This window comes from Anser cygnoides, chromosome 7, assembly GCF_040182565.1.
Source record: "Anser cygnoides isolate HZ-2024a breed goose chromosome 7, Taihu_goose_T2T_genome, whole genome shotgun sequence".
NCBI classification, from domain to species: Eukaryota; Metazoa; Chordata; class Aves; order Anseriformes; family Anatidae; genus Anser; species Anser cygnoides.
In genome coordinates this window covers 31,468,135-31,482,255 of record NC_089879.1, presented here as the reverse complement: position 1 = coordinate 31,482,255, position 14,121 = coordinate 31,468,135, and the positions used below count along the sequence as shown (strand labels likewise).

General features: G+C 38.2%; 1 protein-coding gene across 11 annotated transcripts in view; it reads left to right on the top strand.

Moving 5' to 3' along the window:
• The first annotated feature begins 104 nt into the window (after nucleotides 1-104).
• The window catches only part of CDHR1 (cadherin related family member 1), an 81,549-nt gene continuing 67,532 nt past the window's right edge, over nucleotides 105-14,121 (top strand). For 4 of the 11 annotated variants that reach the window (XR_010832906.1, XM_067000734.1, XM_067000735.1 and 1 more), the window contains exons 1-2: nucleotides 105-6,597; nucleotides 9,616-9,788. The gene's annotated coding sequence lies outside the window, so the exon portion shown is untranslated. Of the gene's footprint in view, nucleotides 6,598-9,615; nucleotides 9,789-12,060; nucleotides 13,558-14,121 lie in introns of those variants that run through there. The other 7 variants (XM_067000731.1, XM_048074897.2, XM_067000728.1 and 4 more) reach the window with 7 other exon arrangements.

Sequence of the window (14,121 nt, the reverse complement as noted above, 5' to 3'; positions counted from 1 at the left end):
AACTTCACAGTAACTCAGTTAAGAGTACTGTATTGTTTTTGGCTGCAAATTCCTTTGTAAGAGAATGCATACTTCTCTGTTTTAAAAAAATAAAAAAAAATCCCCAAAGATGTTTTCCAGTTTCACTGGTTGCCATCTTTTGGGGGATGTCTTCCAGATGGAAGATGCTGATCTACACTTGCTTCAAGTGATCCTTCTGGTGTGTCCTGTTGGCTATGGAATACAGCCAGTACTGCTTTTTTCTGTTGTTTACTGCAGTATTTTTAGTCTCTTCAGTCACAGGGAAAAACAGTGGACTATGAAGAGCCTTGTTGCACAAAATCCTTTGTGACCAAAGGTCATACAGCACAAACTAGCTCATGGCATTATTTTAAATGAAGGAAAGCTTTTAGTATGTAGAAGGTAGAAATCTCTGGATCACGTCAAGTGTAGGTAAGTTTATAGGATCTTGGTCTTTTCAAGTAATTTCATACACAATGGTATATGTAAACTGATTAAGTATAACTATACATAGTAGTATACTTGTCATCAAATTCTGTAATCAACAGGAGGAGAGTCTAGGGAATCTGCCTTATAACAAAACTCTAAAAAACTCTAATATTTGTGCCTGTAACTGAAGAAAACTCAAGCCAAGCTGCTTTGGGTTTTTGGTTTTTTTTTTTTTTTTAGATTCAGGGGACAAAGCTTTAGTGGTTGATTATGAACCACGAGGGGGATCCTGGATGGTTTGAAACAGTAAGATGTAGAACACAACACTGCAACAGGAAAGTCTAAAACCTTTAAACAACAACAAAAAAATGACCAAATAGTGTCTGCTGAAGCATGAACACGCTCATTTGCGTTGAGTCTTGTGGGAAGATGCAATCTGACATTTGACTCCAGCAGGAAAATACTCTGGTGCTATCCAGTGTGGGTCTCCAAAAAAACGGGGGAAAATAAGTTCTCTTATATGTGAAGTCCTAAGGAAAGAATCAAGGTTTACCTTACTTAAGACAGCCCTGATTTGAGGAAAGATAAAAATCTTGAATATGGTGGTTTGATAAGCACGAGAACCTGGTGCTCATTTGCAGTTACAGCATCCGTTAGTTTCTTGTGTTGGTTTACTGTCATGCTGTTCTTAAAATACTAACTGAAAACTTGAAAACTTCTTGGAACTAAAAAGAATAGTTTAGTTTTATAAATAAAACTTATTAGGATGCTGTTGTTAAGTAGTTTGGTTTGTTTCTGTAAATTGAGAAGTACAATTTTAAATCAGAAGTTTCTCATGAGTATTAAGATCCATTAAGTATATCTTACTCCACAGCTTTGAGAACAAATACGGCTGAGGAAGGGCTAAGTACTTCTTTTTTTGAGGTCTACTCCTAAACACTGAGTATTTTCAAATGGAAATTAGATGTTTTACAGCCTGAAATTCATACCTGTAAAAGCTGGTCAGTACCTGGATAGACTAATTTTTAAAGTCTGGTTTCATTCTATTCCCAGAAAACTGGGAAGCAAAAATGATTATTAGTAGTAAGCCATAAACTCATAGAAATAAAAAACTGACTTAGCAGTAAAGTGTTTTTGTTGTTGTTAAATAAGGAATGTTATTTAACGTTCTACTAACTATTTTGCCTTCTCCTTTGGGTGCTTTTGTTTACCATGGTTTTGATAGTTATGAAGTCATAAGTTTTTTCATCTTTTGATGCATTTTGATGTGTCAGATTGAAGATGGTTATATGTAATTTTATTTCCTTATGACTTTTAATAAGAGTATTTTAAAAAATGTAGAGAATTTTTAAATAATTAGTTTTAAGTTTATGGGGAATGAAAAAAATCAGAAAAGCAAGCATTATAGAATCATAGAATGGCCTGGGTTGAAAAAGACCTTAAAGATCATCTACTTTCAACCCCCCTGCTCTGGGCAGGGTTGCCAACCACTAGAGCAGGCTGCCCAGAGCCACATCCAGCCTGGCCTTGCATGCCTCCAGGGATGGGGCATCCACAACCCCTCTGGGCAACCTGTTCCAGTGCCTCACCACCCTCTGAGTGAAAAATTTTCTCCTAATTTCCAACCTAAATCTCCCCTGTCTTAGTTTAAAACCCTTCCCCCTTGTCCTATCACTACCAACACATGTAAACAGGTGTTCACCTGTTTATTATCAGAAGCTTTCATAGTTTCCTCTGTTTTGAGTAAATAAACTTGTATTTAAGGAAAAAGAAATTCTCATGCCTTTGAGATTTAAGAAGATTCATGTAGTTTAGTGGGAAGTTTAAACAGCAGATTGACTGCCAGTAAATATAGGAGGAATAGGTGTTTGTGTGTGAGCATAGCAGAAAGAAAGGAATTTTAAGTTTTATTAGCCAGAAATAGGGTCTTATTAAAATCATGATTAAAAATAGCATTGAACCAAGAAACAGTTCAAGGGGAGAGATTTCAAAACTCACCTCCCAGGTTAATGGGGATTGCAGTCAGTTCTTTTTCTTGAAACATTTAGTATAAGTTCCAAAACTGACTTAAGTGCAGTCAGCACCGGGAACATTTGGATTGCTTCAGGATGATTTATGAGGGAGGTTGGTCTGGATGGTCAAGTTACAGCCTTTCTCAGGCTTGAAATGTAAAAGCCTGTTTAGTCTCTGCACAGTAGTGACAAGTCTACTGAAAACATTTTATTCTTTTGGACTGTAGTTGTCCATTAATTACAAAGGGGGAAATGGGATAGAGCAGGGAGAAGGAGACTTGTTTGTTTGTTTGTTTGTTTTACAGGCAGTAAAATTGAATCCACTGCAGCCACCAAATCATGGATTCTCAGTTGCATTAGTAACTCCAACTGGCAAAGGTGGATAGAGATGCATGCCATGTTTCCCGACTGGTTGGTCAGGTAGTCCAGGGCTGTAAGAATTCCTTCAAGAGCATCATGGTTTGTCGTTTTGCATGTTATCTTACTCTTAGTGTACTCTGATGTGGGGTTTATGGTTAGATTGGCTGTAGTTTCTCATCCTTAGTTCCACTATCGATGGTGGCACCTGAGCAGTGCATTGCTACATTGAAATGAGGATGACAACCTGTCCTTCATTTGGAGACATCGGTTGAAAAAGATGTCTGGACAATCCATCTTCACATTTCAAAGGCAGGTGGACGCTTGTGTGCAGACTGCTTTCAGAACATCAGTTTGAGTGAATTCTGTCTACAAGGTATTTAAGTGTTACATTCCAATCCTGCAAAAATTTCGTCAATAGCTACCTGCTGTTGTGCTGTGCGCTTAATGGAGGACTTGTCCATATGCATGGCGTGTGTCTGCCTTTTGGCGTTGGAGTGTGCGTGTTTGTGATGCTTAACTGGGTCAGTGGAACAGAGGTGGGTGTTGGAGGGCTGAAGTTCATTGTAAATGACACCTAAGAGTGGGCGAAGTGGGAAGGCAAGGATCTTCTTAAGGAAACTGGAAATGGAAGACTAGAAGCTAGGGTCATCTCCAGATTTGCCCAGAAGAAAGAAAAGTAACAAGTAAGATCCAAGAATATAAAAATCTGTATGACAAAAAGGTTAGGGAAGCAGTTGGAGAAGGGAGGCAGAGAGAATATACAAATTACTGTACAGCTTGCAGACCTGTGACTTTAGAGTCTGTCAGCTAGATGTTTGAGGCATTTATAAAAAAGTCATCTTTAAAGCATTAACTTTACAAAAGAATCAGAAAATGTATTAAGTCTCTGCAATGGGAAAGAGATTGTTGCTTTTTGCCAAGGTGGGTTGGACTGGGAAAGAACCTGAGTGCAGAGGTTGGACTGGGAAAGAACCTGAGTGCAGAGGTAACTGTTTCTGAATCATCCAGGGAAATAAGGGATGCTTCCTTAAATTCACATTACTAATACCTTACGTTCAATAGTCATAAAAGATGTCCCTCAAAATGGTGAAAAAAGAGTGTAACTTCTTATGGTTAAATTAAGGCACCCTCCAGAGTGTTTTTGATGCTTTTCAAGAAGAAGCTGGGTAAACTCTTGAAATTGCAGTCTTCATATAGTCGGTATTCTGGAGGTGGTATGCTAAAATATTGTAAGGTTTATGAATGTTTTATTAAATGCTCATGCCATTCTAAGAATCCGCATTTTGTTGCAAGATTTCTTCTATCCAGGTTGAAACAGCTGCTTGTGGCATAAGGAGAATAAAACAGTTGGAGCAAATGGCCTTGTTTAAACTTCAGCATAAGTTAAACTAACGTTTGAGCTGGGAGAAAACAGGGAGAATTAAGAACTTTCAGGGAGCAAAATTAATTTAATTCAACCTGGCCAGTTATTGTGAGCCAGTGTAGTTCTCAGGGAACATACGCTGACCTCCATTTCCCAGGGAGAAGGTACGTATTGTAGAAACCATAGCCTGTAGTTTTATTCATTGTATTAAAAAGAGCTATGATGGTGTCTGGGATACAGAAACCAGCTAGGACTAGAATAAAGAGCAAGACAGCAGTTATTTCTCCCAGCAGTTTATGGTAAGTTGAGAATCACTTGGGAGATTGTCCTGGAGCAGGGTTTAAAACATCTTTGTCTCATTCACAGAGCTTTTTCAGCAAGTCTCCTGTGACTCCTCAGTTTGTATCCTGCATATAATGCCTCTGCAGTGCTAGCAGCTGACATGCCCGTGAGTCCTGTGTGTGTCATTCGTGGTCTCTAAGCTCTGTGCTTTCACTTTTCTGTCTCTTCATGTGTCACTCTTTTGGATAGTTTTGTTCTATTAGTTGAGGCTTATACCTCTATTTATTTTGCTTGTTTTTTTAACTTTACTCCTGCAGGCAACATAAGGAAGATGAAATAACAGATGTCCACTTTCCTTCTGACTTCTTACATGATTTCAGCTCTTTTTGTAGTCTTTTGAGGTCTCAGACATGATGAGGCCCAGCTTATTGTGGTAGCTGTAGGCTTCTAAACAAAGTGCATAGCACAATGAAGCAAGGCTTCAGTCCTAAAAGGCTTATACTGGGTGCAGTGCTAAGCATTCTGCGCGCAAGAGAAATGTTTTCCTGTGGTCCTCTGGTTTAAGCAAGATGTAATTTAGGAAGCTGGGTTTTGATAGCTAACCTGCCAGAGCTTTTACCTCTTACAGGGTGGTGAGAAGAGCTGTGTAACCTTCTGGTTACTGTACTGAAGCAGCTCAGTTCCCACAGTGCCTCCCTCCTTTCTCCCAGAGTGAGGAAAAACATGAGTGCCTACATGGAATTGGGGGGGGGGGGATTATCCATCTTTCCAGTTACCTCATCTGTAAGAAATTACACCTTGTTTCACTTACAGCTGCTGTTGCGTGAGAAAAAAAACCTTTTTCTCTGCTTCTTTCTTCTTTCAGAAAGATGGTAGAAGAACGCAGGACACTTTACTGGGTCTTTGTGTGTGAAGTACCTAGTCTGGTTGCCCAATGCTTAGTTCCAGAGGACTTAGTATGAGGAAATGAAGTGGTACAATGACAAATGTCTGGGCAGTCATCTTGTTCTTTTTCCTGAATAGATAAGGCATTTAATTAGCTGGCAAGCCTCCAAAGCAGAAAATACTGTGCAGCTGTCAGCCTCTAGGGCTTCCGGAAAGATTTTGTGATTAATCTGCATATTGATCTCTTTCTTTAAAGCATAGATAAACCCTATCTCACTGATCTGACAGAAGCTGGTTGCAGGGATGGCAGAGGGAGTTTCCCCTTCTGAATGGGTAAAAATGATGTTGCTCAACCACTGTGGCATCTTCCTGGTGGTTCTGCACATTGTAGGTATGGTGATCATTAAACACAACCAAAACAAGTAAACACTTTTTCTTTTCTTGTTTTGATGATATCAAATCCAGAATTTGAATGAAGGCACTCAGAGGCACAGGCTAAGGCTGCCTATATTTCTGTAACAATGTGAATTTCAACTTGTTCCTGCCAGCTCCTACGCAGACAGTTGCCTGAGAATAATGTTCAGTCATTTGATTTAGTTTCGATTACTTGCGTCAGCTTGCACAAACTAAAACCCCGTGATCCTGTTCACTGGGCACCATTTCAATGTAATGAGCACAATTTGTTCCTCAAAGCATTTTTGGTCACCTCAGTTGTATTTATGTGACTGGGAAGGAAGAAAAAAAACATGCTTCATGAACAATGGTTTTAGTTTTACCCAGAAATTTGATGGGATAGGAGAATGCTGCTGAAACTTCTACTGTGAGCCCAAGTTTTGTCTGAATCCATCTATGTAAGCAACATCAATGATTAGAAAGTGAACTTTCTGTATTTCAGTTGAGCTTGTATTTCTCTCGTTCTCTTGGAGCTCAAATAAATAATTTGCCAATGTCTCTGGAATTTTGTTTTCTTAAATTGTATTGGAAGAAGAAGAATCTGCTAAATTACTTGCTGTTGTAAATTGTTCAAAAATCCTGAATGAAAATATTGCTTAAAGAAATGCAGTAGTTGTTGCTTGGCTTTGCAGTTGTGTGTCTGTTGGGTGGTGGCTTTTTGTTGTGTGTGGGTTTTGTTTTTTGTTTGTTTTGTACATTTTTGTGATGTATTTTTTCTTTCTTAGATTGTGATGGATGAGGATGTGTTGTACTGCTTAGGAGGAAAAAATGAACATCATCTCTGGACCGATCATCACTGCAAAAAGGAACGAGGTGAGTTTGTAGTAACGGTAGATTTATGCTATCCTGTGTTTGCTCTAGCTGAGATGGTACGGTGACATTAGGCTTGTACTCAGTAAATTAGGACCCACAACTTGAAAGCAGTTACCTTGATACAAATAAATTATCGTGCTTTTACTACCCCACCAGTGTAGAGTTTGTGAGTTTAGTGCATAGGAAGAAATATGGTGCTTCTGTAGATACCTAGAGCACCATACAACTTATAAATGTAATTTCCATGAAAAATACTAGGTACACATTTTAATCTTTAAGGTTTTTCCAGATAAATATTTAATGCATTTCTTTTTCTGATAATGTTTTTTTTTTCTGGTAGTGTTTATTTCTGATAGTGTTCAAAAGCTCTATTTTTCTTCTGTGCTTGGCAAATTCTTTGTTGGCCAACTCCAGGAAGACCATGTTGTCATGCTATTTCTCTAAATGAAAGTGTAGTAATTAAAAATGATTTGCAATAATTCTTTTTGGTGTTAAAGCTACTAACAAGAAATGGAAACACAATATATTACAAGATTGCCCATTCATTAAAAAAAAAAAAAAAAAACTATCTTTCAGTTAAAGCTTAGCCTCCTGTGTGCAAGTTACTGAAAATAAATGCTTTACAGTAGGGGTAAATAATTGTTCAGAAGCTTAATACAGATGGCTGCAACAGCAAAAGAAATGGTATCAAAATTGAGGAATGAAGAAATTAAAAATAGCATGTCTTTCTGCAACTCTTCCCATTTGTCTTTGGCTATGAAAGTAGTGTTGCAAAGGAGAGATTGTTAGGTCTTAGTCAGCCCTGTGAGACACAGAGGGTGAATGTGTGAACGAGACATGCATTTCTAGAGTATGTCAGCTCTGTGTTTTACTTGTGTTCGTAGGCTGTTCTTGCTCGGTAAAGCAAGGGTGGGCAAATGGTGGGTTAGTGACTGATCTCAGGGTCTTGTGCTGGCAGGTTACTTGCCTTCATAGCCCCTGGAATTCCAGTGCAGGATTACAGGTCTGAGCAGCCATCCTCACTGAGGATTGCCACAGACTGATGTACTCAGTTTCCTGTGTTTTAAGAGCTCATCTCTGCTTCATTTTTATGACTGAAAGTCACTGAGATCGTTGAGTGTTGAAATCAGAATCCAATTCTTTCTTAAATACTACATGGAGGGATTACTTAAAATGCATTTTTCTTTTTTCAAACTGCGTCCATTTCAAAATTTGAAGTTACAGCAACCATTTTTTAATTGTTTGCTATAAACTGAAGATTCGTTAAAAAGTAAGCTGTTTTAACAAATTTATTTAAAACATTAAATCAAAATAAGGCAGCACACATACTAAGTGTTACTTATATAGGTTTCATAAAGTTCAAAGCATGTTTACCTTCTAGTGGTGTTGGAGCTGGGGCAATTCGGATGAAAATTACAGAACTAATTACATTTGATCTTACTTTATGAAAATACTTAAATTTCATCTTGTATTCTGCTTTGTAGACTGAAAATATGTGCATGAGTCAGTTCTGACCTTATTGCTTATACCAGCTAACATTGAAGAACATTTTCTTCGCAAAATAACCGATGTATATGCTTGCAAAAAAAGGTTGAAATATTAAAAATAGTGCAAGTTCTTATTTAGATCATGGTTTAAAGTAGAATTACTTGAAGCGTCGTGGGAATCCTCAGAAACATTACTTAGTCAATATTGAGGATGAGATTTTAATTTCAGGATAAACATATGCCTCATCGGTAATGTTCTTTGGCACACGTAACAAAATAAGGAATTCATATAAAAGGGGGAATTTTTAGCAAAATTCTGTTTAGATGTCATTGAGTTATGCCTGGACCTGCAAATAATCCCATGGAGCTTTATGGTCATAATGAGGTGTGCTAGTTGTTCTATTTATGTATGTGTAAGTAGCAACACACAAGCACTGACTGTAGTGCTCAAAAGAAAGGAAATGTAACATTTGCAGACATGAGAAATGAGCTGGGTGTTTCCAAGAACAGAGTTACAGGACTAGTCAGTGTTTGATTAACCACCTGCATGTGTGTCCTTTGGGAAAGAGGGCAGCATACTCAAAGGCATAAGGCAATGAAAAAAAGCTCTGACAGAGTAAAGAATGCTTCTGCTACCACTATTCCATAACTTGAGAAGGAGCAGCAAGGATAAACAAACACTGGAAGAAATTAAAATAAGCCCTTGTGATAAAGGCAGTCATTTATCCTAGTGAAGTAATGGGTAACCAAGACCTGCATAAGATATTAGCAATGGAGAGGGGAGGGAAGGGTAGAGCTAGTGACAGCAAAAAGAACTCATCCTGCTGCACCAGCAAGGAATTTGTGAATGCTAGGGGAATGCGGGAGACTGTTGGCTGTATATGAAGGAGTTAACTGAGCAGGAAAGTCTTGCAAAAATCACAGATGAAAAACTATCTCCTAATTTTCTAATAGGTAAATCTGGTATACTAAAATTATGAACATTGAAAACTGAATAAGCAAATGCTGAGCTCTGTAAATTCTGGAAGTGTTTGTAGCACTGGATATGCAAATAGTAATAGTGGATTATAGGTAAAGGCCATCTTTTTGAAAACTGACATGACAGTTATGGTTGTATCAGCCAATTGTGATGAACCTCTCCTTATGAAATTAGTGAATGTATGCAAATAAGAAACAAGATCAACAGTGGATATTAAAATCTGCTGCTTTAAATTATGATCTAAAATTATGTGAAGCACTTTAAATGGATGTCTTCCATAATGCATGGGGACATAGTGCAGTCCATTGTGGTCCGAGTCTACAACGAGATGCTAATTTAATTACAGGCTCAACTTTTGCTGTAGTTGTAGCGTTTATTAGTTTGTGTCATCGTAGAAGTTTCTTTGAAAAGCAGAGGATTTTAACAAACACTTAATTAGATATGAAGTTTTTAAAAACAAAAACAAAACCTTTCTTGAACCATTTTTAGCCTTCCAGCCATAATTAGTCATGTCATTCTGAAGTATGTGGATGTATTTGTTGGTATATGCAGAACAAACGCAAGGCTTGTTAATACCAAAAAAGGAAGGGATAGGAAAAACCGCACTGCAGCCTGCAGATGCTGTGAACATTGGAGAAGAGAAACACAGAAATCAACTCTTCTGCCATGCTCCGGAGCAGAGGTCGCTGATCCTCCCTGGTTTGAGGGCCAAAAACACCCTGCAGGTAACACTTCCCTATTTGCTTTTGTGTTAACCAAAGTTGCAGAGGTAGTGAGCTGCCTCTGAGGTTTGTGGGCAGTGCTTCAGACTCATCTGCCAGAGTCATTTGTGGTCTTTTGTTTTAATAGCTTTTAAGCAAATGGTTTGGCTTCTTCCCACTCAGAATGAGAAATACAAGAGTTGTCTGAAAGAAGACACCACAGCTCTCTCCCACCTGCACCATTTCCCCACGGTGAGGTGATGCAGTGATAAGGAAAGTATGCAGGTTTGCCTCATTTCCCATCCCAGTAGCCGGCAGGCTTGGATTGCTGTAACTGAGGAGGCCTAGTAGCAGCCTGCCTCTTCCAAGCAGAGAATGAGTAAGGCATCCAGGTAGTACACACACACTTCTTTCTTGCTCAGGGTGGATGCTAAAGTCAGTCTTGTCATCGTGTTCTGGAAAACAAGTCATTGTAAACACTCCCGCTGCCAATATTCTGTTGTAAATATTTCATAAGAAAAATGTTTGGGTTTTTTGAGGTAGGTGTTGGCAGCAGCTGTAACTGCGTTTAACATTCCAGTGCTCTTCCAATTCTCTTCCAGATTAATTACATGAACGTAGCTGGAAATGTTAGTATACATTCTGTGATGAGGTTCTAGTGTGCAACTTGGTCCCTTCTTACCTAGTTACTTACCCGTCTGTATTCAGTTTTTTATTTCTTACTGTGCACACAGAAAGAGATGGGAAAGGCGTTCAGTGCTATAAAGACATGAAAGATTCTTGGGTTATAAAGTCTCGGTAGGCTTAAGTTAATGTGTGTCTTTTATGAGGTGGTTTTTTTGTTTATACTTTACCTTTATATTTAAGGAAGAAGGACAGTTGGGTGAGTCAGTCACTGTTTTAAGAGGCAGAACTGAAATGTGATTTTTTTCCTTTTTTATTTTTCTGTTTTCTTCCTGATATAAATGAAGTCATCCTTACTGGGGAATGTGGGGGGGATGATGATGGTTCCTTTTTAAGAGAAGCATGAGAAGATTGAGTGTGAGGTTTTAGAAATAACCATATTCTCAGTGAAATTAAAATAGTTTTAATAAGTAAAAAGTTTTAATGTTCAAAGTAGGTACAAGAATTTTGACTTAAGGATTGCAACTATTTGATGTTAGAGACACTACAGGTTTTGATTACAAACTAGTTATTTTCTGGGTTACCATTGAAACATTCTGTTCACACAGTTATTACATATAAGTGGTTATGTGAAGTCACAAAACTGACTCTTTGCCAGTAAACCAAATCCTGTCTTTTTCTTCCAAGAAAACCAAAGTAATGCAGCTTTTGGAAAAATCTTTCAATCGTGTTCCATGTACAATTTTTGTCTCTTTGTCTGACTTCAGCTAGAAGCATGTATAGTGATGTATGTTAAAACGTGTTACAGAGGAAGTAAGCTGTTATTTTATTTCTTACTTCCAGACATCACAGATGCACCCCCCACTGCCCCATTTTTCCCAGGCATTTCAGTAGGGTCTGAGATTCTAAAAAATATAACAAAACAGAAGACTTGTATTGGAGTCATCTTGGTAGAAAAATCCTCACTGACATTAACAAGGAGAAAATTTAGGGTAATGTTAATTAAGTTTCTCACAGGCTTAAAAACCTAGAACAATTAACGTCTTGAAGACTTCTTTCCCACTTCCCTCTCATTCTCAGCTTTGCTGTGAGGTGGTACAGGAGTTAAGGGTCAGCTACCAGTACCTTTGAGAGTATTGCTTTAGCCTAGAAAACTAAGAATTTCAGTCTTGATGTTGGTGTAGGAAGCTTGTTGTATTGTTAAGATCAAGTATTTTCCTGAGCAGAAAAATGCATTCAAGGGTTTTCCTGAATTGGGGTAGGATGGACTGTGCCACTTAACTTGCATAAATTCAAATTTGAAATTATTTGGTAACAAATAGACCTCAGTCTGCTAAAATGGAAGGCTGCTGATGGAATGGAAAAGATTGTTCAAGGAAAACTGGTCTGAAGAGATTGTGCTGTTACCAGCTTAGATTTCATTCTGTGCTCTAACCTATATAGGCCAGGCTTTCTTCTCGGTTTACAGTTCCTTCAGAGCAATGTAATGCAGGGCTTCAGTGTACCAGTCGAAACATTTGATTGTTAAGAAAGTGGACTGCAGAGATGTTTCCAAGTCAAAAGTGTTTCCTGTCATGTTTCTGGTTTATATAACAAGTTTGTTTGTTTGTTTGTTTGTTTTGTTTTTTAATAAAACACTTAGCTGACAAAATGTACTTTGGTAATTCTAATAACTGTTTTTAGAGAGGAATATAGAGCTTCTCTACAAATTAAAAGATCGATTCTATACTAACAGGCAAAAATGCTGTTGATTTTTAAAGTGCAAGATCAAGGTTTACATGCATATGTTTAAACAATGCATAAGCCCAGGATCATAAAAACAACATCAAAGTTCTATTGTCCCGTGCATATTTGTGTGTCATTGGCTGAACTGTAAAAGTACTTTCTGAGAAGCTTAGCAGTGATGTGAATGATTGAGGTGTGCCAATGGTAAGAAAGGGTTGTTTGTAAAGCACTTGGAAGAGAGAGAATGCTGTCTGTAACAAGTGTTGTTAGTGGGTTTGATCTTAGAGCCTTGGTAACTTGGTAACAAAAAAGACTGAGGCATTAGCAGTTCTCACAACATTTGGATATTACAAGGTAGGAGGGAAAAAATAAGTTTTGGGGGCTAAAGTTGCTAGACAAAGGGGTGACCCAGATTTGGAAGGCCATTGATCCAGCACAAGAAACAAGCCACATCCAATACCTGGAATATGAAACCTTTGAAATTCAAGGTTGGGGGAATAGGGATGCGTATGCACGTTGCATATGCACCAGCATGCGTGTGCCTTCTGTCCTGCTGCATTTCCAAGTCCAGCCAGATTGTAGGTACGTTCCCAGCTCAGAAGGCTACATGGCTCACAGCATGTTCTGGTGTTTCAGACAAATCTTTTCGGATCAAGCTGTGAGAAGTAGGTGCTGCCAAACCTAAACTTCTGCTTTATATAAGAGAATCAACTCTGCAGTTGATCCCTGCTTTTTTTTTTTTTTTAAATGCATGCTCTGTGAACCTTGATACTGTGTTGAATTTGATGGACTTCTTAATCTTGATTGTTAACTGGAATCTCTGTAAGGGACTTAATTATCCAGTTATAGTAGATACTGAGAAGTTAATAATAAACTCAGAAATATGCTGTTTAACCAGATGTCTTGTCAATTATGCTAACGCCACATTGGCATTTGCTTTGATTTAAACACTCTAGGTTTGGTTTGCCTTTTCAGTTCCCAGTCCACACAGCTTTATTTCAGCTGGGCCCTCTGCCTTTCTAAGCATCCAAAGGAACACACAAGGTCACCTCGGGAGGCTGCTGTGAACCACAGGACGAATTCTGCCTCAGAGCATCCCTGTATACCCTGGTACTCAAAGCCAGGTGCTCCCTTCTAACTGTTAGGACATTCTCTAATGCAGCTAATTGCTGCGTGATTTATGAGTAACTATTCCTCCTAGTAGGAAGGGCTGTTTCTTTTCATACCCTTAAGTGCAATACAAAGGCCAAATCTCCACCCATTCTGAACATAACATTCCTTCCAATCTACCTTATAAAAATGTGAGGTTACGCTGGAGGCAGACCAGAACACTGCTTCAGCCTACTTGAAGACACCTCCTAACTTGCTGTAAGGATGAAGCTCCTGGCACTCTATGGCTTTTTGTTTGTCTTACTTTTGTGCCTCAATGCCTTTACTGCAGAAGGTACCGTATATTCTTCTAATACAACCCTCTCCTTTCTTTTCCTGTGCTTCCCTCTTGTGATTTTAAAAAAAGACAGCTTATTCTCTAACTGTATTTTGATCTTAATTAAAGAAAATAAACAGAGCTTGACAACTGGAAAGGACGGAATAAATTTAGGAAAGAACTCAGAGCTGCAGAATGTGTATCAATGCTTTTTTAGGTTTGTAGTGTTTCCTTTGTTACTGCCTGTGGCATATCATACAGCATGATTACCTTTTACCTTCATCTGTGTTCTGAAACCTGCTCCCCATCTCCAGTCTTGAAAAAAAAAATCCTTGTTATATTTTCCAGTAGATAACTATTAGGCACTGTAAGATTTATAAATTTTCTGCATGGTGAGAAAAACGTTAATGGAAAAAGTTTCTGCCTTTATGGAACAAGGGAGTATGAAACAGTTCCCCAGAATTGGAGTAAATAAGTTCTGTACAGAACAGTGAAACAGATGACTAGCTCTTCTGTCCTTCAGTCAGTCTTGATTTTTTTTAATTTTTTTTTTTTTACTACTGATATTACATACTGTATTAC